The 23,430-nt window shown below is 50.6% G+C and overlaps 1 pseudogene; it reads left to right on the plus strand.

The window, feature by feature from the left end:
• Positions 1–1,163: 1,163 nt before the first annotated feature.
• Positions 1,164–23,425, plus strand: LOC103246371 (ATPase family AAA domain-containing protein 3C-like; annotated as a pseudogene).
• The last annotated feature ends 5 nt before the right edge of the window (positions 23,426–23,430 follow it).

Consider the following 23,430-nt stretch of genomic DNA (forward strand, 5'->3'; position numbering starts at 1 on the left):
AACCAGGACTGGGAAGCCGGGTGGCTCATTTGCCTCCAAGTATAATCAGACTCCTGAATCATTTTCAAGAGAAGCACAAGTGCTAACTACCAGTAACTGGACACTGAGCAAGTTTGAACCTGGTCCATCTCTCCAAGTTTGTGTCTCCTGGTCTCCCCCCATCGATATTCATATATCCAGGCACATCTACTGCTGGGTCAGTCTTCCTGGAGCCTCAAGCTAAAAATTTCCCAACTTGAGTAGGCAATGTGGTATGTAGACCACATTAAAAAGGCTTGCTTTTAAGAAGCTCACTGCATAATGTCTAAGTGTTTCTAAGAGAACCTTTAGAATTCATCATAGAAGTGTTTTCTGTAACTCATTCCCTTCCTTAGGTTACAAATTAAAGTGGATATGTGGAGGAACAGAAGTATCCATGCTTTCCCCTCCAAAGTGTATTAGCAAGTAGAGATGGGCCAATTTGAAAGCCTATACCACTTTCAGAATTATGACAGCTCAATGTCCAAAAGAATGGCTTCATCTTTATGGCACGAAGATACAGTCAAACAGATAAACAGAATAAGCAGCAAGTTCAGGGGATGGTTGTCAAACCCACTGCCACTGGGCTTAGATGAGCAATTTCAGAGTCTGATAAGAAAGCCATGCTTAATGGAAGAGTTCATGCTTCAGAAGTTTTCTTCACAGTTCATGCTATTGGAAGTTCAGAAAAGCAGGACTGATGTATGAGATAACTGATGAAGAAAACACCCTGGTTTGTTTCCAAGTTGCTTTCATAGCCCTGCCCAGCCAAATATCCCTAACAAGCAGAACCACAGAGCCCAGCCCCCAGCACATCCGGCCCTTGACTGCACAATTCTGGAGATCAGGCTGGAGATGAGCAGGGGTGCTGGAGGGAAGTTACTATTTGTGGGCCCCAACTGCCCCCTCTCCCTCTGTGAGGGAGAAAGGATGAATCCTCTTCACCATTCCCTGCCAACAGTCTCTTCCCTGGGACATCACAGCACAAGGACTGGCAGAGCCTCTTCCCTGCAATCCAAGAGTCTTGAGTTCTATAAGAGCAGATTCCCATTCAGAAGCAATCTGCCAGCCTTCAGCCTCCCAGGAAGAGCACTAGATGCCAACTCTTTGGAGGAGATACTCTTGTCTATAATAGGAGGGGTACCATGCCCAAGAGTGATAAGGGCATCCCATGGTCAGTCCTAGGGTCAAGGGGTAAGTCAGCAAGCCATAGGAACCTTCCTTCTTCCACATGGCCAATCCTTGTGGGCCCAACTGTGTGCCTTCAGATAAGCACACGGAGCTTCTTACCCAGGGTGACCCCCCGGAGTTGGGGGCCTGCTTCTAGGAGGCTCCCATGTTTAGAACATCCTGCCTCTAGTAGCAGCTGCCTGTCAGGCTGCAGGTGACTACCCAAGATGCTCCTGGGACCCCCACGCAGTGTCAGTCTAGGGAAGTTAGGGTGTCAAGAGAGGCCTCCATCCACAGGGATTTTAGAGACATGCCCTTTCTATAAGATAAGCCTGTAACACCACTGGTCACTACCACCACTTAGGAGCACTCAAAAGCCTTCTGTGGAGCAGGATGAAAACAAACTCCCCACCCCCAGGATCGACAAGGCCGGGAAAGATCCAAGAATCGCAAGGACAAGCATTAGAACTACTCCAGGCTTAGGAACAGCTGCCTAAGGAAACTGCACCTTGCCCAGAAATGCCAAGTCTAGCAAAGCCAGGTACCACCTGTTCAGTGCAGAACAGAAAAAGGGTCGTAAGTAATGAGACACTGAGTAGACTCAGCCTGTTCTGTTTGCCTGTGGATAATCATCCGCTTCAAAACCTGAAGTCACCAAGTAAAGACATCTTTGAGAATTCAATGTCCAAGTTGGGGACCGATTTCTCAAGTCTGATCCTTGAGGCACCAGATCTGAGGACTGACGGATCCCCTTTCAGGTATTCTTTGTTACCAATTATTGAGTTTTCCCTGAAGTCAGAACAGCCCTGAACAATGTGGGTAGAAGCTTGTGAAGCAGATACACTTCTAATTTCAATCATGTAACTGCCACGTGGACTGTAGATGTGATAGGGGATTTTATTCAGGGGCCTCAGGAATAAGTCTTCCAGCTAGAACCATCTCCAGAAGCAGTTCCTCAAAAACCTAAGAACTACCATATGATCCAGCAGTTCCACTTTTACCCAAGATAATTGCAAAAGGATTGAAGCAAACACCTTCACGCCCAATGTTCACTGCAACACTATTCATGACAGCCAGAACACGGAAACCAACCCAATGTCGATACCAAGAAAGACTTAGTGGTTGCCGTTTCTTGGTGAAGAACTAGTTCAAGTCAGTGATAGGTGCACAACATTGTAAATGCGATGTCACCAATTGTAAACTTCAACATGGTTGAAATAGAAGTGTTTTGTTCACCCAGTCATTCCCGTATCCTAATACCTGCCCTCCATGCCTCTGCACCCGCAGGCCATGTCAAAGGAAGCCATGAATCTGGTACAGATAAAGGAGCAGAGTTTGCGTCGTCCGTGCAGAAGCACCATCAGACTCTCTTGGCGTCCATTAGGACAGTTGTCACGTTTGGGGAAAGATTCCATGCCTTTGTGACAGACCGGGACATAGTGACAGCCACGGTGGTTGGGCTGACGCTGCTGGCTGGCGGGGTCTACTCTGCCAAGAATGGAACAGCCGCCGGGGCCCGCTTCATCACGACTCGGCTATGGAAGCCGTCCCTGGTGAACGAGAAGTCCTGCATCATGGTGCTGGAGGCCCAGCAGCACCCCTTCCAGGTCCGCCGGCAGCTCAAGTCGGCCCCAGGACGTGCTGGAAGGTGTTGTGCTGAGTCCCAGCCTGGAAGCGCGGGTGCGCGGCATTGTCATAGCAACAATGAACACGAAGAAGAATCGCAACCTGCACGAGAACGTCTTGACGTACGGGCCACCAGGCACAGGGAAGAAGCTGATTGCAAAGAATCTCATCCTTAACTTGGGCATGGACTAAGCCATCATGACAGGCGAGGACGTGGCCCTCATGGGGCGGGAAGGTGTGACTGACACGCACGAGCTGTTTGACTGGGCCAATACCAGCCGTCGCGGCCTCCTGCTCTTCATAGACAAAGTGGACGCCTTCCTTCAAAAGCAAGCCACTGAGATGAGCAATTACCACCTCAGCCGTAGAGAACGCCTTCCTAAACCACACTAGGCAGCGCAGCAACAAATTCATGCTGGTCCTGGCCAGCCACCACCCCAAGCAGTTTTACGGGGACATCTGCAACTGCATCGACAGGGTGGTTCATTTCGACCTGCCGGGGCAGCAGGAGCGGGAGCGCCTGGCGAGAATGTATTTTGACAAGTATGTTCTTAAGCCGATCACAGAAAGAAAGCAGCGTCTGAAGCTAGCCCAGTTTGACTATGGGAGGAAGTACTCAGAGATTGCTAAGCTGGCTGTGTCCTGGCAGGCCAGGGCGTAAGCCTCCGAGGACGGGGTCCTCACCGAGGCCATGATGGATGCCTGCGTGCGGGACGCCATCCAGGAGCACCAACAGAAGATATTCCTGCTGAAGGCGGAGGGGCCTGGGCGCGGGTTCGAGCGCCCCCTTCTCCTAAATCCAAGGTGATACCCAACACCTCATGGACTTGGCAGCGGGCCCCTCATTCCCCTGCCTTGCTGGCCCCTGCACATTTAGGATATGCTCCTGGGTGGGGCATGGGCTGTTTCCAGGGCCTCTGTACACCAGGATGTCTTGTGCTGGGAGTTGGTCATTCTGCCCCCCAGGACAACCCCCTCTTGTGGGCACTGGCTAGGGAGGGGCAGGCCTCCGTCCTGCTCCCCAGGAGACTCTTGGGAAACGCATTTTCCATCTGGCTCAGAGGAGGAGGGGGAGGCTTTGCAACCCAGCCCCTGCCCAGGCCCCTGGGAGGGTGGGTGCCGGCTGAGCGAGCGGGGCGGGCAGGAGCCAGGCGGGCAGGGTCTTTGTTCTCACTCCCACAGCAAAGCCAGATGTGGGGGCGCCTGCTGGGACTAGACCAAGGTGGGGCGGCCTGAACATTGCTTCCAACCGTGGCCAGGAAGCAGGGAACCTGGCCGGCATGTCTGAGGCCACACTCTCAGCTGGCTGGTCCAAGCCTGTGGCTGGAGCTGGTGTCTTGTTTAGCTAATAAAGTCCCACAGTTGCCTTAAAAAAAGAAAAGTTTTGTTCAGGTTCATTTGAGTTTAATATTTTGGAAAAAGCAGCTCACCTACTTGGTGATGACGTGGCTGAAAAGGAAACCCACCTGGATGTGAACGGCAGATTTTCCAGACAGGGGTTACTGTCTGATAATCAAAGAGCTTAGTATTCACCCCCATCTTGACAAAGCTGAAGCAACCCAGAAATAAACCATTGAGAGCCAACAATGGATGAACAGGGCAAGCTACTGGTCAGCAAGTACAGAGCTAGATATGAGGACCGTGTCACAGCCAGCAGGGAGAAGTACCTGCAGGAACAGCTTTGACTATCTGATAACTGAGTATAGGGGCTCAATGTAGTCTAAAATGAGCTCAGTCTCCAGGGACTGTAATGACTTGGGCTATATTTCCAGGAGCTCCACACCTAGTCTCAACTGAGAATGGAAGACTCTCATGCCTCTGGCAGGGGAAGCTATTTTGAAATATACCCAGGACTCTAACAACGATTGTGGGCTACTTTACCCAGGCCCAACCGACCCGGGGATGGGAACACAAGCTCCTGCTCTTTTGACCATTCCTGCCTCATTTAAGTATTTGAGGTAATACTTAACCAGGAGTTTTCCAAGATTAGGAAGCTCAAATCCAAGTAGCATGAGCAAGACATCTACACCTAGAACATAAGTGCAAAGAAATCTAAGAGCAAAACCTGAGTGATATGGCAGGACGTAGCCCAGGTCAGAGGAGCTGTGGAGCCTACACTCCCCACAACAGGCTGCTGTGTACTTTGAGGCCACACAACCACAGGCAAGAAAAGCTCAGATGCCAGGAGGGTCAAGACATCCAGAAGGCTTTCTGGAGACAAATCAGCATAATAGTTCCAAGAGCCACCACCTCCCTACACACCTTAGGCCTGCATGCACTTGACCCATTCCATTATGCTCAGGCATCTTCCTTCTACCTCCAAAGATAGTAGCAACAGCACCCGTGAAGAGCATCCCAACATCTGAAAGCTTAGGGAAGAACCGCCTCAAAATCCTGGTATGCCAGCCCCCAAAGCACATGCCCCTTGTGTTCAGGGTGAGGTGTGATGTGGTCTGTTGGGAATTCGTCTGGCAGGACTCCAGTACATTCCACAGAGCACCCAACTGCTGAGGGTAAGAACAACCCCAAGACAGGAAGCAGGCACACAGGACGATGAGACAAGCCCTGGTTGGGTTCACCAGGCCAGGGACTGACAGACAAGCATCCTCTCCAACCCTACGAGGGCTGCATAGGGACTCTTGCCCTGGATGCCTCAAGTCAGGCTCCACTGAGATTGGCAAAGGAAGAAAGGGTTGAAAACCTCACTTCCTTTCAGTCATTGCAGTGGGCTCTCAAGTGAGGACAGCAAACAAGGCCAAAGTTAATCTTATCTGATGACAGGGTATTCAACTACTGAGACTAAGTAACCCCCCCCGCCATCGGTGCAAAGACCACGCTCCAAAAAGGTGTGCCTTCCTCTATTCTCTTTGGCAACATCCTGGGACAACCCTCGGTAAAAGAGCCCCATCCAGCTCAGGGACATCTGTGGACAGCCTCAGGCCTCCAGGGGCTCTACAGTGAGGAAAGCCCATGAATAACCACCACCCTCACCTATATACCGATTCTGTTGCCAGTAGAGACTTAAGTATCTCCACGGACATGACTTGAACACCAGTCTGATGTAAGAGGTCAGGCGAGAGACATGGAGTTAGAGCCAAGCCCAGTGAAGACTAGTTGGAGCTGGTATGAATGAAGTATCTTCAGAAATCTATGTGGGATTATGAAGTCAATGCAAAGCCACTATGTGATAAAACCATTTTGAAGTACTATAGATACCCTATTGGAAGAGATGAAATTCCTGTCCTAAGATCAGTTCAGCCAGAAGGCAGCGACAGCTGACGAGTTTATAACCACCTCAGGATCAAGGTCATTAGAAGTCTGGAGCTTGGGTATCAGAAGTGAGTCATTTGCCCCCTCTTCTGAGGGCCAGATCTATGACCCACCCCCCTCTCCTTCATCACTTCCATCTCCTTTTCCTGGCATCTTGAGATGGGAGTGCACACTGAGAAAAGGATCAGCAGGGGTATGGAATCCAGGAACATCCCAGACACAGATGGTCACCCAGGAGCTAATAGCCTCATCCCACTCAAGGTAGAAGAGTCCTTAGCTCTTGAAGGCCCTCTATTGAGCACTCTGTCCACCATGAAAAATGACCAGAGGAACATGGCCCCTCCCATGTATCCCTAGTCAAATTGTCACCCTGGTATACTTGGAATCCTGGGATCTAGCAGTATGTTACTCAGCTGTACTTCATAGGATACTGAACCCTAACCCTCAACACCTCCAGAAGTAGTTGTGGGATGTTTTTAAGATCCTAAACAGACAAAAACAAGTCTGTCTGCATCAGCACTACACTCTACCTTCCCTGCTTTGAGCTCCCAAGGCAGCAACTACATTTAACAAGGTACAACTTTGACATTCATCAGGTGAGAAAAACCAGAAAGCTGGAAACGAGGTCACTCACATGGCATCCTTGCATAGTGGGGGATGGGGTGCTAGTTCCAGGAAAAACCTGCTTTGACAGGATTCCTGCTGCATCCTGTTTGAGCCCCTCTCCTCCCCTCCCCTCAACACCCAGGGAACCACCTTGAGAACGCTTCCTAGTCTGCACAGCCTAGGAAGTTGGCTGGAGATAAAGGCAACTCTCCCAGAAGCCTGAAAATTCTGACGCAAGTTAAGGACCACAAGACTAGAACAGGAAGCAGCGTTGGAAGTGACTAACAGACTTCAAAGGCTGCTGGAGGTTGTTGGAAACTCGACAGGTACCAACCAAGTCTCCTCAGTTCTCAATATGCTCAGGACATAACGGAGACTGTGTTTCCTGTGATGACAGGCTTGGGCTCCTGCCAGGTTCCTTTCCCGAGCTAGCCCAGGTGGCCTCCTGGTGTTTCTACCTAGCCTATCCTGCCTTAGGAAAAGTCTCAGCTGAATCTGCCTAGAAGGGGGTCTCTTTCCTAGCATCATGAGCCGACTTCATATCCTTCATGGGAAGGGGACATCCAAGCCCTGGACTACAAGCTGTCAGTTTTGGGGACCCAGGCCATCTGCATGCCCAAGGCAAGATTTCTGGATTAGGACATCCCCCTGGTTCAGCAGCAGACACCTTATGCTGCAGCCGCCCCACACCCCACCTCAGGGCTTGGCTCCAGGACATCGCACTTTAAAGGCAGGCAGGCAAAAGTAGAAAAAATCTCACGTCAATTGGGATGCCCCCCAGCACTCCCCGCCCCAGACAGCTGGTCAGCACCACCCGTAGAAAGATACCCTGCTTGGTTATCAAGCCACAACATCAGTCATGGGCTGTCACTCCAAGACACCAGGCAGTGCACCAAAAGATAACTGAGCTTATCAGTTATCCCTTTCCAGGCAGGTCCAGGAAGGCCTCGAGGTCTACAGCCCTCCCCCCTCCCCCCTCCCCCCTCCCCATGCTGCACTCAGCCATCAGGATTCCACAGGAAATGAGAATCCCATGCTTAGCTTGAGAACTCCAGCCTATGTTTCACAAGGGGGCAGAGCAAGGCTACCAGGCCTAAAGCACCCCATAGGACACATCCTCCCCACAAGGGGCTGAGCGAGTGCTGGACTTGTCCGGGGTGAGATTCTCAAGTATGTGCTGCCAGTGGGATCAGGGTCACATAGGACATCTCTTAGTCTTGTCCCCATGTTCAGCCAGGTCACAAGTCTTGGTTCTATACAACATGTTCACTAGCATCTCATTCCATGGGGAAACATGTCCAATTACACACCAGAACTGAGCAGACCTGGCACCCATTTTCCGAGTTTAACTCCCAAAAGGAAAGTCCTTTTCAAGGCATACAGATCCTGCCCCCCACTGCAGCCTTTTCCCCTAGCAGCTGCCCTGCCTAGAGGGCCCCTACCTGTGTCCACCTGCCTTGGGTCCTCATTGCCTCCGTCATAGGCCATAAGTACAGATTTTCAGTGTTTATGTCCCTCAGTAATTCCAGAACATGTTCCCATGTGAGGCCTGGTAAGGGCACAGCTTGGCATCAGTTCAGTCTTGGAGTCACCAATCAACATGAGAGGGAGGGCTCAGCATAAAGCCTACCCAAACACTAAGACTCCAGAGGGCATGGATGGAGGTGGGTGGAGGGAGGCATTCCTTAAGTGAAATACTGAAGGCAGCAGCTCAACCCTCTGCCCACCTTGCTCAGGTGCCCCAGCTCTCCCAGGACAGAACTCCAGTTGATCTCGTCCCATCACGGTCCAGGATTCTCACCTTGTCAGAGATGTTTGGTGGTCCTGCTCCCTCCTGTGCTGAGTTGACTGCTCCCCACTGGCTCTGACTGGCTGTGTCCTCGGGGCTGCCCTAGTCCTGTCTGGGGCTCTCCCTTCCATACCAAGGTCTTCAAGGAACATGACACTTCAGAGAGCAATATGAGCCCAGCTAAAAGTCTTCTTTAAAGTGTTTACTGGAAGAGCTGGGCAGGGGAGGTTCCATGAGGTCAGGCCATGTGACTAAGTTAGACTGTACCCTTCCCCTCTTGGAGGCATTCCTTCTGGTTTTCTTGAACTTACCTCGAACTACATTTTACATCTCATTGAGGCTGAGCATATTTCACTCAAGCCTTTCAAAAGCTGGTAGGATCCAGATGCCTGCAGTCGACTTGTGTTTCTGGATCTCTTGCTTTCCCACCACTTCTTTGGACCTGCAAACATCAGGTCACATTTGGAACAAGGATACTGGCAGACAAGCAAACCATGTATCCTGAGTAAGGAGGAAAGCTGGGGCAGGTCCCTGCACTTCCAAGGCCACCTGTGTCCATCCCCCACACCCCTCCCCCAGGCCATCTCCTTGCAGCACAGCCTTTTTAACCGACATTCCTGAGATAGTCTTGCAAAGGACTGGCAAAGAATTGGAGCTTAAACCAAAGCAAGAGAGCTCTGCCTCAGTCTCACCAGCACAACCACTGTCCCCTCAAGTCACAGACCTGATCACTAAGTCCCAAGGCTTCCCACATCCAACTCCCACACAGGGTCCCAACTGTGTTCCCATCTTCTGTATAACCTGCTGCAGAGCGAGTGCAGCGCCCCTGAATGTGAGGATTCTTAGCCCATCTAAGGAGCCGTGAAGGATGAAGATTCCTCCCAGTGGGGCATAGCTTTCAGAGGCAATCGATCTAATGGGATCTTCACACTGCCATCATGCAGGAAGAACTAAATCCGATCCAACTGACAGCAAACAAGAGGTGAACATGTTAAACCCCCAGCAGTATCTACTCATAGTCCAAACTGAAAGGTAAAGAGCATTCCACGTGGCTTGCCTTCCATGTTGCCCGCTAGTGAGGGTTCTGGTGAGAGCTCACCCATGTTTACCACGTGTTGCATGGGGGAGGGTTTTATTGGGTGGGAGCTCAGGTTTTCCCTCAGAACAGCAGCATGCAGCTTTTCCTTAAGGATCTTCATACTGGATAGCCATCTCTGAAGGGATGGGACCATTCCAGGTCCTGCAGTCCTGGCCTTTGGAGTTTGTCCCCCATGGCAGCCCCATCCCACATTCTCCCATGTTCCTTTTCTCTCCGTCTGCATCCCCTAGGATGTCTTGAGATGAGTGCTCACTGAAGGCTGTTCACACTGAGGACATTCAAGAATTTCAGTAGCGGCAACTCCGATTATGGGATAAGAAACTACTGGAGTCTCAGGCACTGTAAGGGTCTTTCCTGGTCTGGCTCATGGCATGGGAGGTGAGGGTCAGACTTTGTCTCATTGAGCCCCCAAGAACTCCATTCTCGAGGCTCAAATGTCTCTGTATGGATTACATGGAGAAAGGCCCAGCAAAGCCCTGCTCTTTGAATTCCACAGCCACTGCCCCACAAAAGGCTATTGATTCTTGTAACCAGCTGATCAGCAGCCCAGCATCCCTGTGTGATGGAGGCTTAGTGACAGGCAGGGTCTAGGTATACCCAGACACAGAAGGGAATCAAATAGCAGCTGCTCAGAATGACAACTAGGGTCCTGAGACAACCAAAAGTCAGCTCCCCTCACTGTGCTTGACAGGACAGAACACCCGGAAGTCCCAGACTCCAGCAAGGCCAAGGCTCAAGGATGAGGTTTACAGATTCAATCTGCTCAGAGCACAGCATCCACAAGAGTTAGCCAGCCTTATGTCGGAGCAGGTTTTGAGTAAATGCCATCCTCGGGTCAGAGTTCATGTCACTAGGATCAGCCTCCTGAGCACTCTCCTGGAGGTCACCCTGCAACCACACTTCACTCCTGCACCCTGAGAGGTCAACCCTGCAGCCACACTGCATTCCTGCATCCATCTGTGTGCTCTCCAAGAGGTCACCCTGCAGCCACGCTGTGCTCCTGTGCCTACAACTCGTGCCCTCTTATCAAGTCTGAACTGCCCCTTCCCAAAAGCACAACCCCTGCCTAAGGGCAGCGTGGCTCCTCTCTGCACCACTAGCTCTGGGTGTGTGCCCTGGCTTCCCTGCCTCCTCCCATTAAGCCTCTTTAGAACCCAGAAAAGCAGAAATTGGCTCAAATTCTGACGTCTGCTGAGACAGGGTTTGGACCAGTCTGCTTTAACATCTAAGGAACCCCTTTAAGTCCAGCTGCACCCTTGGACCTGAGAGGCCTCCAGCCAGAGCAATGTTTGGTACTCCAGCTGTTGGGGAGAGTCCATCATGGCTGTAACAGGTGACACCTTCAGACAACTCAGCCCCAGGAGTTTGTGCAGCCCACATCTGCCAGAACAGATCAGCAGACACTACTCTAAGTCAGCCCAGAAGGCTTCCTCTCCCAACATATTTGCCTCCTGCTGCGAGATGATCAAAACAATGCTGTGGGGGCCAAGTAGGAAAGCCTCTGCCAGCTAGGAATTTCAGCCGGGAACCGGGTTCTCCCCACCAAGACCTCAAGGGGAGGGAGATGAGGCACCAGCCCTCCAACACAAGCAGGGAAGCTCTGCTCAGGGGAGTGCACGTGAGGAAGTACACTGCACGTTTCAGGGTAGCCACGCAGACCCAGCGCCAAGACAGAAGCTAGGACAGGTAGGAACTGCCTTTACTACCCAGGCTAGCTTTTACTTCCTGCTGAGAACAGGATTAAGAGGACAAAGTGTAAGGTCACCACAGCTCCCCCGCCAGAAGGGTGGGTGGACAGTCCACCCCCGCAGAAGAGGTGAGTATACTTACCCCTTCACCCTAACATCCCTGATTAATTTCCCCTTAACAGAAACACAGCAGCTTTTCCTAGGGCCAAGTACACACCACCCAGACTCTGGCACCAGATTTCCAACACACATCCAGCAACAGCTTGTCCTATTGGTCAATCAGGAAGAAGCTTAATCAATTCTCAAAAGCCAGCACAGTTGTGCTGAGAAATGTCAGCATTAAAGGAATGTCAGAAACAGCTAGGCTTTCTAAAAATGAACCATGATTACCAAGTTTGGCGGAGATTTGATCTTCAACACGAAGTAGAGAGCTATGATTCAGTAAACAAGAATGAGAAAATCTAGTAAGACTTCCTGAAGTTAAGGGTTCAAGTTCTTAAATACTCTTGTGGGTTTAAATGCAGCAATTCAGTCATCTTTTCCATGTAGGATCTATGGTTTATACGGGAGTGAAGCACTCAGCCACACACTGGCTGGTTTCCTCATCTCTACACTGGAATCACAGTGGTTAAGAGGATAAAATTCAAAATGCCCAGCAGAGTCACTCATTCAACCCAAGTACTTACAATTAGCCTGAGAAGCATGAGAAATTATGCCCACAGTTCTCCGGAGAACTCCCTGCATCTGCCGACTTGAGCGTGGCAATCACCATGGCAGAACAGAAGTCATCCCTCTTGGACTCTGGGCCGACCAGAGTTTTCCTGCAGATTCACTAGCAGTGACCCCCTGGATCCCTGCTGCTCCATCCACATAGCCCACATTAATACAGCTGCCAACTGGATGTCCTGGGAGAACACGCATTCTCCAAGCTCTTTGCCAGGTCTGTGGGACTGGATGACACATGAGCCAAACCTTTAAGCAAAGTCTCTGGTGACCTATCCCTGCCAAGGCATCTCAAAAGGCTTCCCAAGGACACTGTCAGGGAGCTGTAACGCCTCGTCTAGTCTTGAAGGCCCCAATTGCATCCCCCCGCAACCCTGTGGGCTATGCTTTGACGGCCAGCCCTCTCTAGTAAGTCCCCTGATAGCCCCTGGCACTGAGTGGTTCACTGGGTGTGATGGGTCCTGAGTGTCAACTTGACTGGATTGAAAGATACAAAGTATTGATCCCGGGTGTGTCTGAGGATGTTGCCAAAAGAACATTTGGGTCCGTGGGCTGGGGAAGAAGATCCACCCTTCACATCTGGTGGGCACAATCAAATCAGCTGCCAGTTAATATAAAAAGGAAGCAGAAAAACGTGAAAAGACTGGCCTAGCCTCCCAGCTACATTTTTGTACTGTGCTAGATGCTTCCTGCCCTCAAACATTGGACTCTAAGTTCTTCAGTTTTCGCCAAGGTTTTAGAGCCATCAGACTGGCTCTCCTTGGCTCCTCAGCTTGCAGATAGCCTATTGTAGGACCTTGTGATCATGTAAGTTAATACTTAACTATCGTATATTCTGTCCCTCTAGAAGACCCCAATAACTGAGCTTGCACACACCTTGTACCTGCAGAGCAGTGGTCTGTTGCACCTGTAGTCTGCACACTTTCCCCTACCATAGAAGGGTTTTTTTTTTTGCATCCCTTCAATGTAAGATGGAGCTCCAAAATGCCACGTCTACCAAGTCCTTCCAGGTCATAAGGGTTAAGGAGGCGCCCCCCTCTTGCATCTGAGCTTACCCCACATTGTCTAGTTGGCTCAAGATTACCACCTTTTCATCTCCCTACAAGTAGGGCCTCACTTAGCGATTTGAGGTCTTACACTAGGCCATATGATTCTCCACACAGAGAATAGTTGTGCTTTTCTGTGGACTCGTGCACCTGGTATTCCTGGGTCTTAGTCCACCTTGGCCTTTCAGCTGAGACATCTTGGGTAGTTGTGTACTGTAATACCTACAACATAGTAAGAATTTAATAGACACATGTTGATTTGTCGCACACCTGGAGAACATTGTTTGCACAGCACCTTGATCTGTTTCCAAGTCTCAAAAGCCAGTCCTGCCAATTGTTTGGTTTTTATAAGTGAGGTAGACTCCGGTGTTGAGCAAAGCTAGAGCTATTGATACCTTGTGTCTTGTTAGACTGATAGGTGCAAGACTCACCCACATTTATACCCTGTGTGCATCTAGGTAAAGAGCTTCCCATCTACAAGACTAGACGAAAAGCTTGATCCAGATCAGCTCAAAAGGACAGAATGACAAGGCCAAGTCTACTTAAATTTCAAAGACTACGTGCATAAGTGACTTCAAGCAGCAGCTGATCAAAGAGTCGCTACCTCAAGTGTTTTTATCTGGTATCCTGTCAAACCAGTTTTGATCGTGTGATTGTTAGAATGGAAATTTGTACCTTCAAGGCCAAGATACCCCCCCCCCTTAAGCCTAGACCTAATTTACCAACACTGAAGTTTATATAATATCTTAGCCCTGTTCAGCCAATTCCCTTTAACACAAAGCATAACTTAGCTCATTATCATCCTTAACAAGCCAGAGGGAATTGGTTTGCTACTTAGTCAGATACAGCACTATGGGAACTAACTTTGGGACTAATGCCTCAACATTAAAATGAGGACCTGTTTTCATTCATGTGGAATTAAAGATAGCAAGTTGTACATCCTAAATCCAGATGTTTGTGCTGAGTAGGGAAAAAGCAGGAGACACGGGACATGTTTCCAAGGAGACAATCAGGGCCCACCTTGTAACAACTTAAGTGGTCTAGCTGCTGAGACTCGTTAGGATGACAGATCCCCGTGTAGTACACACCCGGATCGTGCCATCACCTTGATATCTGCAGCTAACAGCAAGATGACCATGAACCCATAACATCCTCAGTACTTGTGACTCTACAGAAGAGCTTGAAATGCAATGGATCTGTTTAGGAAAGCCTTGACTGCAGAACTTTCTCAATGGGCCAACTGGCACGTAAGTTGAGAGCATCACTGTTTAACATGCAAAGTGTCTGGGAAAATTACAACTTAAGTACTACCTGAAGCCACCAGCTACACCCAGATGTTTCACAGTGGGATAGGGTTTCCAGGAGTATGATGTTGATACAGAAGGATCAATTCTCATGGTGCATGCAAAGGAGGCAGTCAGATCCCTTGCTACTTTGGTGGCTTCATTTAAGTGACTGGTATCACCCACCACTCACCCTGTCCAAACCATAGGTTCATCCCTGGGCTCCTTTCCTCTAACATCCAGGGCAGTGCTGTGTCCCCTGCCTGCACATCTCAGGCTTGCTACCCTCCATAGGCCACCACTCACATTGGCCCAACTCCAGTGTCCCAGCTGCTCCATTTAACCCCTCTCCCCACAGTGAGGTCAAAGTAGTGACCCCAACAAGTCAATCTGATCCACATCATGCTTGACACATCCTGATGGCATCTGATCATGAGGGCATTGGGGACCCTCTCATGAAGCAGCCCCAGTCACTCTCCCTGGCTCCCATTTCCAGCCCTACCTTCCCATTCCATATAGGTAATTCAGGGAGACTCCATTCCTTTGCCAAGCACATCACATACTCTTTACTCTTCACATCCTTCACACGTATCAACTTTAGACTCCAAGAGTCTCCCCCCTGGTCTTCTCACAGGAGGGTCAACGTGTTCCCAGTTTCCACAGTGCCTCCAGCCACCTGACATGTACATGACATTTGAGCACTTCCAATACAACCAGGCCTTAACAGCCTGTGCTCTTCCTTGTAACATACCGATTTTACAGAGGGGAATAGGTTACTAGCACCAAGCTCCAGAATACTGCATTCGTGTCTGACCCTTTGGGGTGATAGACGCTCGGTAGACACGTGAGGTATACACGACTTCAGATGTTCACACACACAATCCCACAGGTTGTGATACTCCAACATGATCAATGTGTCCTATGTTGGCTTCACAATTCCTCCACGGTCAAGGGTGATACTCAGACCATTTGCCTGGAGGCCTCCTTTTGATGCTGGGTAGTGATGTGGAGTGGGAGAACATTTGGGAGGGCTGAAATAAGCTTTGTGAACCAAAAATAGACACCAAGTGGCTGACAGCATCAGCTCCTATGACCGAGCACTTGCAGTTTCCAAGTTTCAGATGTTACAAAGAACACTGAACGTTAATTTCACTATACTCAGCATTGGAAGACCATTCCTACAATTTGGGGAACAATGAGACCACTTTCCTATACCACCTAAAATGGGATTGAGAATCGTTTATGTAACATCCAGTGTGCCAGGCAAGCACTAGGTATGTGGCTGACCTGCCCACACTAACTGCCTCGGTCATCTCTCATCTGCAGGGCCAGGTCTTTCAGGGTCCACCCTCCCTGTCCCACGTGTGTCTAGAAGCCTCCATGGTGGCCACAACTGCAGCATGTTTCCCAATAGGACATAACTACCAATTTAACAGCTGTGCCCAAATGTACCTTGAAAAGTGAACCCAGATTAAAATCCTTTTACAGAGCCCATGCCAGCTGCCAGATATTCCACAGAATGTGCTACTTGGTCTATCAGCTTCATCTGAGTGAGCTCACTCGTCCAACTTCCCCTTTGATGTCTTCCCCCTCTTATTGAGGAGCCTCACTTTACATGAGCCTGAGTTGCCTGTGTATGGGAGGCCTTTACTATCCAAATCCCAGCAATGCCATCAGGAATGACTGGAGCCCACCCAGACAGGAACAAAGGGGACCCGGGTCCTTATCTAGACCTAGGCCCAAGCCAGGGACATTGAGACAGCACACTCCTGGTTGGTTTGTGCCTACCACCATCCCTCCAGTCATGCCTAGAAGCAGAAGTACTTTTATGGCCACAGCAGCTGAGCTAAGGAACTGGTCCCAGAGTCCCCAAAGGCGGGGGAAGATGTCGAGCAACTCCTGAAATGCTCCAGTGGTTAAGGCAGCCGTGTGTTTTAAGGCCGCTGCATTAGGAGCATTTTAGGATGAAAGCCAGAACCGGGGGCAGGGAAGTTTTTCAGTCACTTCCTTGGCGATTCGTTTGCCTGGCAGATGTACTGCAGGCACCTGGCCTGTTGATCCAGGTTGTGCCCTAAGTCCATAGTTTTTCCAAGGGCTAGTGCCCCAGAATATGGGTGGCAACACTTTACAAGGTGACCATCACTGCCACTGTCAAGGTGGGTCACCGCAACTACTGCCTCTACCTTCTCCCTAAGGCACTGAGGCTGCTTGTTGGGGCTTTAGGAGTGGGAGGATGAGAGGCAAGTCCCTGCCTTCACTGTAGGGGCCGAGTTTCATTATCTCGAAGTCCTCTATTTTCTCAGTGCGTGACCTTGTTTAGGAACAGGGTGGCTGCTGATGCAATCAGTTAAGATGAAGTAAAACTCGAACAGAGTGGGCCCCCCCCACTCCGATAGGACCAGTGTGTCCTTTATAAACAGGAAACTAGAGACAGGCACACAGGAAGAAGGCACGTGAGGATGAAAGCAGGGATGGGATGGTGGTACCACAGGCCAAGGAGCAGAGATGCCAGCAGAGTACCAGAAGCCGGAGGGCCTGAAACATTCTCCCTCACAGCCTGGGAAGGAGCCAACCCCACCCACCTCGATCTCGGATTTCCTGGCTTCTAGAACAAAATTTGTTTAAACCACCGAGTTCATAGCACTTTTGTTATGCCAGCCCTAGCAGAGCAGTACAGCTTCCCAGCCACAAAAGCAGACCTGGATGACCACACAGATCCCCACTGCTGGGATGGGCAATGTCTACCCAGAACCACCACCCACTTGGAAGCAGATCAGAGCACCTGTTCGCCACAGGCAGGCAGAGCCCGAGTCCAAAGGAGGAAAGAGCTGAACAACGAATGTCCAGTTCCCTAGGCCCATCTGTAGTCGGATCCCCCCCTCCCCCTACAGGGAGGCACGAGAATGGAGAGGCAGAGCATCCAGCTGGGTCAGTCTCTCCATGGCAACAAGTGCAAGAGCCCTCTCCACTAACAATATATGTCCCACCTGTGTTTTGCATAGGAGTTGACCCTTTGTCCACGTGTTAGGGTAAGCAGATTATAAAGGCAGCTAATAGCAGAAAAGTGTTTGGAAATGGCCAGAGGCCACCACCGCCAAGGAACCAGGGGCAGCACTGGGAGGTGCTGGCAGGAGCTGGGATGATCTGTGGCTGCGTCAGGGCTCAAAGACCCTCAGAACTCCCTGGAAAGAGGGCTGGGATCCAGTTGTGCGTAACAGTCTTGCACACTAACACGGTGTGGAGATCTAGAGTTTCTTTGCTCACGGAGCGGAGGAAGGACCCAAGCGCTAGGGGCTCTGTACAAGGAGACTTCACTGCAGAAAGCAGAGCCTCATTGACGAGAAGCTCCATGTTAGCAACAGGCACTGGCACAACCCTCAGCCCAGACCCCCACGGCACCACAGGATGCCCCGTGACCACATAGCCAAGCCCCTGCACCATGAGCACACCCAAGCCAGACACCAGTGCTCAACAGCCAAGCACGTTAGCTCTGACCACACAAACTGGAGGCCAGCAAAGACCCAGGCACTGTGGCCCAAGTCAGAGGGAAAAGGCAGAAACACTAGGAGTCTAAGTAGCTGCCCCAAAGAGAAAGCTTTCAACTGGAGAGCAACTGATGCTGTCCTTCAACTTGGCCGAGAGCATGCCACTGGATACTACCTTCACTGGAAAAGTTGGTTATTTACGGGCACAATTAAAACTTACATATCTGATCTATATCCCGTTTCAGCCCTTTCGCATGTGAGGGACAGCTTAGACTCTGAAAAGACCTAATCCGTTTAGCTCCTCGTTGCATCACTTGCTTTTCAACTCACCGAAGTTCCAACACAAGTTCCCTTCCCTGATGTAAGATGAAGGCCAAGGGCCAAAAAAAACCCAGTGTCTGGCTCACAGGAAGCGCTCGCAAGTATGAGGGTAAGTAAACTGTTCCAAGGAAGGGTCTCGGGAAAGGACGGGCTGGAGCTCCCGACACCAGGCCTCAACAGCACCACACCAAGTCTCAGGCAGCAGGGAGACAGGAGAAGCGACTGTTCTATCACTCACGGGAGTTCAAGAGGAAAGAATGGGACAGAGGAATTGTGTAACTGGCCAGTCCCTTGCAGCTACAGGAGCTTCGAAGTAGTACAGGACATGGCCTTAAGGCCTCCAAGTCTCAAGGCTGAACTCCAGCCAGTTACCCCTCCCTCACTGGGATCTTGATCAGACAAGGTTTCACTGCCTGAAGGTATGGTCAAGAAATGAGGGTGACTCAAGTAGGATATATATTCCCTGTACTATGTTACTCAAGTTATGCTGCTTATTAGGTGTTTAGAAGTACATCTTCAGTAACTTCAAACTGAAAAGTTATGCCCAAGCTTCCACGACTTGCAGGGATTTACAGCTGCTGCCGCAGCTTACAGGTGTTAGGTATTTGGCTTATTTGCAAAACCCGCTTTCCAATGGGCTGCTCAACTGGAAACAAAGGTATTTACAGATAGGCCCCAAGAAGGGATCCAAGTAACGAGTTCACTCAGGGTTGGAGATAATTCTGCCAAGGCACGAAGTGAGTTAACAGGTTAACACTTTTGCATAAGGTTTATGCTGGCCGGTTAAGGGCTTTGTTATCAGTCCTCTGACAAAGATCTAGCACTTCTGGCAAGGTAGCCCAATTTCCAGTTCAACTCTGGAGGGACAGCCCAGGCCCCACACCCCAGATTTCCAGGTCAAAAGGTGGGTACCAGTAGCTTCTTTTGCCCTGCATTTCACCAACCTCCCTAGTCTCAGCTAGTAACAGACTATGGACTCTTGATCCAAGCAGTGATTTGAGAATTAAGATCTGAAAGCCTGACTGCGTAGCCAAAAGCGTTACAACATTAACTCAGGCAGTGGGCAGTCACTACCCACCATGTTTCAGACCCTCTATAGAGGCTTCACTGGCAACCACTCCACTCCCGGTGCAGATGGGAGGTGGAGGCGGCAAGACTGGCTTAAGGTGGTAGACAAGGGTGATTTAACTCCAGGGACACTCCGGAGATGAAGCTTTGAGTATGACTTGAGCTTACTTATAAAGCAGGGACAGGCCTGGGAAAGGAACTGAAATTCCTAGAGGGGCAGGCTGCAAGAAGGCAGGGTCAGAGACAGGCTCCCCCCACCCCCATACCCCAGTCCTTAGTAGGGTGGGAGTTCAGTCCACAGAGTGAGCTAGAGAGAAGCAGCACTACCCTTGCACAGGGCCCTTCCTAGGGGGTTGATACAGTTGAAGAAACAGGAAAGAAAACCCCCTTTTCCTCCGAGCCTGGACAAAACAGGGTTGAAAGTGAGCAAGTAGCCTGACAGGCTTTGTAGGGAATTCAGAGCTGTCCTGTGGCTTTGTTCCTCCCTGAAGCTTCCAAGAGCCTTCCACATCTCTTATTTGCAGTTTACCGGCTCTAGAAGCCAGGACTCAGGTACAGCATGCTCAGAGGACAAGGTGTATTCCAGGAAGCCACATGCCCCCAGTGTTTGTCTTACATAAAAAGCCTTCAGGAACCAACTCAAAACTTGTTTTCCCTCCGAGGGGAAGCTGTCAAACAGCTCCTTAGCACCTGAGACCAATTAGCGGTTTGCCTGAATTACCCAGTTCAGTTGGAGCTAGTTTACCCCAAAGGTAGTCGAAAAGTTCAAGTATCGTAGCTGCTGCTCTAAGTTTCAAGAGCATATTGTTGCCACTTTAGAATTAAGTACAATTTCAGGTGATGCTTATGTTGCTCGCTCACACAACCCAAAGGGAGAAATAATTGCCACTGTCTAAAAAGCACGCCCTTCATAGATCAGGCACACCTGCATTGTTTCAAATTGTCTGGGTGGGCCCTGCACCAAGTGCTTGAAAAACAAGGTCCCTGCTCATCTCGGCAGAAAGGGGAGAGTCGAAACACCTGATGAACCCTGTAGTCAAGTAAACCAGTAACAAACCGAGTATAAGCTTGAGAGTGGACTGGCCTTAAACTGAGATATCAGTGAAGACCCAGAGACAGGTAGCAGAATGACCCAGGGAGACTGGCTCCTTGAGCCAGGCAGGGCCTCGGCACACCAGTCTCAGTAAGCCGGTGGGGTGGGGGGGGGGATTGTTCGGTCTCTATCTTCAGATCCAGGCTACCAAGGCTCAGCAGGCTTTTAAGGTTACCCTGGCTGCAGTGAGGGGCTCCAAGCAGATGCCGATAAACTGGTCAGGAAGTGGTTAGGATAACCCAGGTGAAGGAGAGCACTGAGCAGCGCTATGCTAGAGAAAGATTCCAGATGCAGAGGTTTCTAAAGCAACTAGATTTGGTGAAGGCTTTAACGTAAGTCAGGGGGATGGGTGAGATTTCTGGTCAGGGCAGCTGGAGATGCAAGCACGCTGGTCACTGTCAGAAGGGGCACCTCAGATAAGTCAGCAGAGAAGGGGAAGGCAAAGAGGTCTTATTCTGGCTGTGGTGTGGTGTGAGTAGGTGCCTTTCAGACCTTCCTATGGAGCTTTCCATAAGACAGCTAGTCCCAGAAGGGGCCACAGAAGTAGCTGGGTCTCCAGACATGTGAACCACTGGCGTATGCAGACCTCCCAGGATCCCCCCCATCCCATTAGGGGTTTAATGGCAGATATCGGAGCAACTCAAGCATATCCTGGCAGTGACTCTTAGGCTAGACACCTGACAGCAGCTTAGCCCACACCCTGGGAATGCAGGCACACCTGATCTGTATCAACTGCTTTATGAAGAGCAGTTCTGTCCAGCCGACTGCTCTGAACCACCCTGTATGCAAGTCCCCTCCATACACCGTATGTGTTTGTTGGCTCTGGGTCTCTTCAGCGTCTGGAACATGGTGTCATCCCTATTGACTTCAGTTGGGGTACAGCACAACAGGGTACACTAAACAAAAGCATGAGTGGGGGACTAGGGGAGCCCAAGGAATAGGGCTGGACCCACAGGAAACATGGTTCAAGTGTTAGAGTTCCTACACAGCTGAGAACACCAAACAACTCGTCCGACAAGGAAAAGCCTGGAACATACCCTAGTGTTCCTCATTTCCTTTCAAACTCCTCAGATTTCTTGCCACGTTCATAGACTCAAATGACGAAAAGCAAACAGCTCCCCCACCCCCCACTCTAAAACCTCTGCAGCTCCAACACCTAACTTCCTTTCAAGCTAAAAAAAAAAGCTGTAGAGCCCAGCAGCTGGTGGCTTGGGAACGTTTTACTCAAGTTCGACCCATTTTCAGTGTGAACTCCGGCAAGGCTTTATGCACAGGTGTAAAGGTTACCAGCTTGCAAGAGCTTGAAGTTGGTCCTTAGTTTTCCTAACAGCCTTGTTACAAGAATGCACTAGCGGTGACTGCAGTCGTATCACTTGTTCTAAGGGTCTCATTAAGGTGGTTTTATAAGTTCTAAGTTATCGGAGCAGATACAGTCCCAGCTTGTAGGCCGCTACGTCTGCTTTAGGAATCTTGTACAAAGACAACATTCTCCACGGCCCCTCAAGTTCGCAAAGCTACCTTCATATCCGTTACTTCCTGGATTTACTTCCTGATTAACGGTTGTAGGTGGGGAGTGGGGTCATCTCTTGGAGCATCTCCCAGGTGTCAGTTATTGAGACAATCAGTAACACAGGAACGGGGAAGGAGCAGCAGTGTTTGCAAAGGATTGAAGCTGCGATTTAGAATAAGCCAGGTGACACTTATCGAGTGACATTTGAGCAATACTCTCGAAGTACATAGTAGTCACCCAAGTAGATCTCCGGGAAGATAGTTTCAGGAAAACAGCCTCCGAGGCCAGTACCCAAGGCAAAGATAGATTGGGGGGGCGGGGGAGTAGGAACTCTTAAGTGACCCGGAGACTATCACCCAGAGCCTAATGGGCCGTTTATCAAGACTAACTTCTACTTCATGAAACTTGGAGCCCCTACAGACAAGCTGAGGAAGATTTTTCTACTTTGAAAGGATCACTCAGCTACCTGGAGAACAGGTGTGAGACTAGGAGACAGGCAACATGGCCACTAACCCAGGTGAGCCACAAGAAATATTCTACAGAAGTAGGTAGCAACAGACCTGGATACAACCCTAAGCAGAACATACCTTCCAGAGTAGAGGAAAGCAGGAACCGCTCAGCGTGGGTTTCGCAACATTTAGCTACCCTCAAAGTGCTTTGCTTTCTCCTGCTTTTACAACCCTCCCAGCCCCCCACTACCCCGAGGGAAAACATACCCACCCTGCTGAAAGGTGCGACTTGAAGCTTGGACGCTTCACAGCCTCTGCTCTCCTCAGCGACTAAGCCACTGCCCTGATTTTAGAAGTGAGGCTTATTGTTTTGCTTTCTTAGGAAATAACCCTTAGCTTCCTTAAAAGTGGCAGCTTCCCCGCCCCCCCCCAACACCTTTGCCTTTTAAAAGTTTAACTTTTGAGATAAACTGCACGACTTCTGGCCTAACAAAGCAACCCCTACGTTCTTGTTGCCAGCAACTACTTCAAGGAAGGGCACTTAACCGAGCTTTTAAGAAAAAAAAAAGCATCCCTCTCCCGCTTACAAAACCCGAGCAGGAGGAGGGCTGGCGGCTCGTGAACGCCCGGAGCCAGTCAGTAAGGAGAGCTCAGGGAGCACCCGCCAAGCAGTCACAGGTACGGAAAAGGTTTTCCAGGACCCCACCGAAGCCCACCCATGCTTTCAGCGTCTATAAGACTCTGCAAAGAAGTTTCCCACAGCCCAGCCTCTCCCGCATATCCCAAGTAGCCTAAGACGTACTCTCCCTAGCCCCAGGAGCGTTCTGACACTGCCAGCCGCCTGCGCCGCCTTTTCAAGGGTCCGCGGGCGTGTTGAACGTCACTTCCGGGGCGGGGCAGGCAGGGCGGGGGCGGGGCCGGCGGGGGAGGGGAGCGCCAGATCCGCGCAGGCTCGCCGGCACTGCAGCCGCCGAGCTGAGTGCTTGACTATATATGGTCAAAGCTGGGGGCGAGCCGCGCGCGGGGCCGCGCTTCCGGGTTCGGGGCGTCCGCAGCGGCAGCGCGCAGGGCAGGCGCGAGCTGGCCTTGGAGCCCCGGCTTCGGACCGCCCCCTCCACGCCCGGCACGCCCGGTGCCGCCTTCCGACTCCAGTCCCCGGGCTCGGCCTCGGCGAGGTGTAATTCGC

Source organism: Chlorocebus sabaeus, chromosome 27 (assembly GCF_047675955.1).
Source record: "Chlorocebus sabaeus isolate Y175 chromosome 27, mChlSab1.0.hap1, whole genome shotgun sequence".
NCBI classification, from domain to species: domain Eukaryota; kingdom Metazoa; phylum Chordata; class Mammalia; order Primates; family Cercopithecidae; genus Chlorocebus; species Chlorocebus sabaeus.